This window comes from Amblyomma mixtum, chromosome 7 (genome assembly GCF_055824585.1).
Source record: "Amblyomma mixtum isolate Tamu chromosome 7, ASM5582458v1, whole genome shotgun sequence".
In the NCBI taxonomy this organism is placed as follows: domain Eukaryota; kingdom Metazoa; phylum Arthropoda; class Arachnida; order Ixodida; family Ixodidae; genus Amblyomma; species Amblyomma mixtum.
Window position 1 is genome coordinate 115,138,248 of NC_143018.1, and position 5,913 is coordinate 115,144,160.

At 47.3% G+C, this 5,913-nt stretch overlaps 1 long non-coding RNA gene across 1 annotated transcript; it reads left to right on the forward strand.

Annotated features, from left to right (window-relative positions):
• The first annotated feature begins 1,470 nt into the window (after positions 1-1,470).
• LOC149337271 (uncharacterized) lies at positions 1,471-4,870 on the forward strand. Its single transcript, XR_016284392.1, has 2 exons — positions 1,471-2,007; positions 4,704-4,870. It is a non-coding gene; the product is annotated as an uncharacterized LOC149337271 (long non-coding RNA).
• The last annotated feature ends 1,043 nt before the right edge of the window (positions 4,871-5,913 follow it).

A 5,913-nucleotide genomic window follows, 5' to 3' on the forward strand; every position in this document is an offset into this window, starting at 1 on the left:
AGAATAGGCGAGCCCTTTGAGCCGCGGCGCGGCTCGCTAGCAGCGGATTCCGAGGATGTCTCTGCTGTTTGCTTTTTCTTTTTTTAAACCATTCCTGCAGACAAAAAGTTTTGTAGAAAAAAAAAAGTTTGAGCAGGAATAGGTTCCCGACGCGTTGTTTACATTGAAAGCGTTTCTTTTGAAATTGTTTTGAAACATGCACTAGTGGTGCCTATGTGTAGCAGCGTCCGCTGACACGCGGAAGTACTAGTCAGACGGGCCATTGTAAGCGACTAGCATAAGCGCCTGGAGTTGATTTTATGGCATTAGGAAAATTACTGTGGCCTTGGCTTCGTTGTTGAGCGAATCTTTGTGAGGAAACAAGTGCGTTCGTAATTGCCGTAGTCATTACTAATCGGAATACATCACAAAAAGGGGAGTCTCAAAGGTAATGCCGATAGCTTAAATTGAGGTCCCTAGCGCAAGAATCAGCATCATAGTTGCGGTTTAATGGTCTTTTTCTTCCTGATGTAGGATTTTGAACCAATTGATTGTGTTTATTGTTTTAAATTTGAGATGCGCTTTGTGGTGTAATGTGCCGATCTGTGGGAGTTTTCTGAGTGCTGCTAAACTACTCCCAGGGATTAATTGGCTTTGTAAGGAGGAAAGAGCCTGGCATCGCTTAGTGGGGATTGTGTCGTGCTTGCGGACTGAGCGGTTGGGTTTTCGGCGTGGTTCTAACGCTAGCAGAGCACGAGTCACTTTGCAGTGCCCTTTGGGAACCTGCACCTGCAAAGGAAGACTTCAGGGTGCGCTGAGCTCCAGAACCGCCGAGAGAGAACCGACTGCGGTTGAGACCAGCCTCAAGCGACATCCCTCCGGACAGCGGATGCTGTCCCCTGTCCATCGGGATCTCCTTCCCCCGGCGGGGCAGTCTGTTACGACTCGCCTTCGTCGGGGGGGAAGACGACGACATGGCAGCAGCGAAACGCCGACAAACCCCGAGACGCGCGTTGGGTGAACGCCTGGATGGCCACGGAAGCCGCGTCCGTCTGCCCGGTTGAGCGAGCGTTTCCCGTACACCGAGTGGGAACGCGCGTTCGAAATGCGCGAGAACGCCGCTCATGGACATTTCGGCGTCTGCGCTACGTGGTTGGCATCGTTCCCCTCTCCCAGCGCGTGACGACGGCGTGAACTCTCGGGAGTGAGTGAGTGCGTGCGTGTCGGTGATTGGTGCCAGTGAAACCCGGCCCCCATCTAGGGACCCTAGGGAAGAGAACTCTTAAAAAGCCGGCAGCGGCACGGCCGAAGAGCTTGTTGTCATCATGCTCTCCTGTTGAGCTGTCACGATGCTGCGTTCCTGCAGCTCACTTGTAAATATTGTATAAATTCCTCTTCATTGTCTTTTCCCAGCAGCCTCGTCACAGGCGTCCCTCATTTTCCTCTCCGGGGCACGTCCATGCTACCTCGTCCGTAACAACCTTTGCAGTTTGTATTCACGTGAATAAGTTCACCGACGCAACAATCAGAAAGCCAGTATTTTTTCGTTCCTACCCTTGCACCTGTTGCTTCGGAGCCGATGACACGCTGATGTCGAGCATATCAGTTTTCTAAACACGAACACACGCAAAAAAGACGTTATGCTATGCAACATTATAATTATTATTTGAGAATTGTACCACATACTATTCGGTGGGAGATGCGGCGCGTATACAGTCAAGCAGTTAGATTTCGGTTCTCTTTTCACGAAAACAATAAGGTTTTTAGAGGGTATGCGAAGAATTCACGCTTATAAACCAGTTACCTTCTGTGGTCTTGGATATCAGATCAAGCTCCACACGGAAAGAGTGCGAGCGATAAAGATACGACCGTGAAATGGGTTTCTGTTTCACGTTTTACCGTTTTACCACGAGACGGCGGAAAATCATTCGGGCTGCAAACAACCCTGTGCGTGGCTGCATCGGTGGAGTCGGCGTTTTTTTCGCGGATTACGTTTTCTTCAAAATCCAGCTGCATCGTCCGCTTACGGTAAGTCTATACGTTTATATTTTATTCATTTGGTCTCCTAAGCCACTCTAAGCAGAGCTGTGTGTGCAGAACAGATTATGTGCGCAGTGACAAACGTCCTATCTTCGTTTCTAAGGCGGAAGCCATCGGGTTCTCGACTAATGCCGCTTATCTCTGTGCCGCTGTCTTTACTAACGCGCGGAAAGGCAGTCTGTGCGATGCCCTTGATGATAAGCCGCTCCTCGCGAGCTGTCTACTAGAGTTTTCGTGTTTCAAGGTAGACGCGCGGCCAGAAATGTCGTTTAGCCTGTGAATGACGGCCGAAATGGAACTGTGCGGTAGTTAGCACCGCGTGAGCTCAATTTACTTTGCACCTCCGAAAACGCACTTACATACACTCTCGTTCTGTGGTGGATTACATTTATTTTCTAATCTTTGTGTTATCGCTTGTCTGGACCTTGGAGTGCTGTTCTTTTTGAGGTGTGCATTTCCTTCCTACGTATATGGACGCTCTCTCGGTGCGCGTCGTGGGCGCCGACGTTTCAGCAAAGGTGTCTTGTAACGCTACAGACTGGAGCGCGAGACGTTTGTCAAAGTTGTAGTTAAGCAGCGCTGAAGGAATTTTTTTAGTGTGATGGTATAAAATTCATTCCCCGCGCGATTGGCCGGCGTGCTCAAACACCGCGAAGAACCCACGAGCTCCATCCCGTCTCCCCGTCATTGCACACGTACGGATTCCTCCATGTCTGTCATCAGAGCCGTTGGCCGCCCCCGCTCGCCTGCGGGCACTTCATTTTGAAAGCTGGGTAAAGGTCGGCTCGACAAGAGGTGGCTTACATTTCTTTCCGAGTGGTTCGTTCATGAATCCCGCTCACGCGTGCACAGATTTCTCTAATACCATTTGCGCGAGAGGCAAAGTATGTGTTTCTGATTTCAGACTGCTAACTTACGAAAGCGCCGATGTAATTCGCCGCTTATTTGCGCCTAACATTAAATTAAGCTCTCGTGTTACTATAGCTGCACCTCTTGAAAGCGTTAATTGCTTCATTTAAATACTTCGTACTTTGAGCGCGTTCAATGCTTTCGTTGATTTTTCTAGCAGCGTTGGGTTAGGCTACCTCCATGCAAGAAACACACCTCTTTACGGCGCTGTTGGGGCTGCACTTGAAGGAAAGACTAATTGAATTTCAGACGGTATTTTATCGTGACAGTAATTTGTTGTCTTAAACTCGCGACTGCTTTTGAAACGGCGCAGCTGCAGCCTCTGTGTGCAGTATGGGTTTTCTGAATAATGAGCGCGGCATGGAAGCGCTGCAACCCGCTTGTTTCTAAGAGCACGCGCAGATGTATGAGTATGCTGTTCCGTCTTTGTGCTTCAAGTTATAGGCGCAAATCTGTGGTGAACTGGTCGCTTCTGCCTGCCGGTTTTGTATAGCTTGTGCCCGTTTCAGTATCGACTTACGTACACCCGGCCAAATCTTTAACTGGCTCTGGTGTTGCATCGATAAATGAACCTTGTAAAAAAGGTGCCTTTTGGCTACACTGCTGTCATATTCATGTTGTAATTTGACACGTGAGATGGCATTTCATAGTTTCTTTTTGTTAATATAACGTTTGAGTGGAGTACTTGCGTGTTTCGATCAAAGTTATCAGAAATATTCATCGTCTGCTGCTACGAACAGCCGAAACAAGCGGAATACGCACCAATGGTTCTGGTGGCGCATTTGCACTTACTCTAGGTAAACGACTTGTCCGCCATGAAAGGAGTGGTAGTTTACCCAGAGGATGAGGCCATATGGACCAGATTCATTGCTGCGTCTGCCGCTTGTTTCAGCTGTTGTAGTGGCAGACGAATATTTCTGATAACGTTGATCTAAACACGCAAGTGCTGCACTCAAACAATATATGAACAAAAAGGAACCACGAAATGACATTTCACTCGTCAAGTTACAGCATGAATATGCCAGCAGTGTAGCTAAAAGGCACCTTTTTTACAAGGTGCATTAAGCGATGCAACACCAGAGCCAGTTAAAAATTTGGCCGGGTATACCAGGCTTCACGCAGGGTATTTTGAAGCGCTTCTTCTATAGCGGTTATAAGAATAAATGCTGCAATATTCTTCTTTTTGGATCCCTGTGTAAGGTGCGCTGAATCTGTATTTTATGGAGGTGGCATTCTTAACACCTCCTTGCGAGTCAATGCAGATATGTGGCACAATTGTTCAATGTCTTCTGTTACAAATAATGTAAAAGGATTGCCGTACAGAAATCAGTATCAGTACTGGATTCAGAGTAGAGTGCTCCAGGGATTACGGGTCTTTGTTACAATGTTTTATGAAGACACTTATAATCTGTCGTGTATTTACTGAAATGATTGCGCCGGCGTGATAGCTCAGTGGCTATCATGTTCGTCTGGCGACCTGAAAGATGCAGGTTCGATTCCGGCCTATGCGGTCGCATTTTAATAGAGGCAAAATGCTAAAGGCTTGTGTACTCTGCAGAGTTGGCCGAAATTATTCCGCAGCCTTTCACTTCAGCGTCTTGTAGCCTGTATCGCCTTGGGTCTTTGAACCCCATAAAACCAAACCAAAAGATCAAGATTGCCTTTCTAGAATGGCATAGCCAGGATATGCCTTTCATTGTAAAGCACATGTGTAGAGATTGTATGGGAATTTTTTTTTCAGTTCCTCTGTTATTTTTTTCCTTTGTGCTGTACAGGTGAACATGCCCGGATGATTGACTGCAGACAACAGGCCGCAAGAATGCTTCTGAGGAAACTAGCGGGACTGTTACTTTCAACATTTATGTTATTGTGCATTCTTATGGTCCATGTATTGCATATTCCCGGCCTGGATAGCTTGGAAATAAAACTAAATTTGTAAGTATATTGATTGTGTCATTTGTGAACTCTGGTGACTTTTTTCAGTGGTTGTAGACTGTCTATAGGCAGTTTATAGATAATGGTCTACTAATAGTTTAGTAGACAGAGGTCTATAGACTGTCTATAGACAAAGGTCTATAGCACTGCCAGGCCACACACCTATGGAATGTCTATAGACAGTCTATAGACATATGTCTACTGGACCAGTAGACTTTTGTCTGTAGACTGTCTATAGACAGTAATCTACAGGAAGTCCATGGCCATAAGTCTATAGGTCGTCTATAGTCCGTCTATAGACAAGTGTCTATAGACGGTCTATAGACAACTCTATCGGAAATGTATGACCATAAGTCTATAGATCGTCTATAGACTGTCTATAGACATGTGTCTATAGACTTCCTATAGACCTATAGACTTTCAGTAGACATTTGTCTATAGACTGTCTATAGACAAAAGTCTACTAAAAGTGTATGGCCATAAATCTATAGACTGTCTATAGACCAGTCTAAAGGATTTGTCTATAGACAGTCTATAGACTTCATAGACTAAAGTCTATAGACAGTCTATGGACTTTCTATAGAAATTTTTATAAGGGAAAGCATTGTTTGATCAAATTCTGCTTTGTCGGTGATATGCAACAAAAACAAGTTGACAGGAAAGGAAAGCGTGATTTGTTGCGTGGTGCTGAGCGTGCGTTTCGCGAAGGTGATCGCGTGTACAGGGTGGTCCACTCTAAGTGCAAACACCGCTCCGCGTGGCCGCGCTCCGCGGAGCGCCAGCGGATCCGTCGCGTTCGCGCATCGAAGCAAAGCAGCGCAAGCGCACAGGGGCCCGGGGGAGGAGCTTCGTGTCGTCTGCTACAGCGCTGGCGCGCACCTCGCTTGCATTGCTGGTAGCAGACGACACGAAGCTCCTGCCCCGGCCCCTGTGCGCCTGCGCGGATTTGCTTTGATGCGCGAACGCGCCGGATCCTCTGGCGCTCCGCGGAGCTCGGCCACGCGGAGCCGTGTTCGCACTTAGAGTGGACCACCCTGTACGTGAAGACAG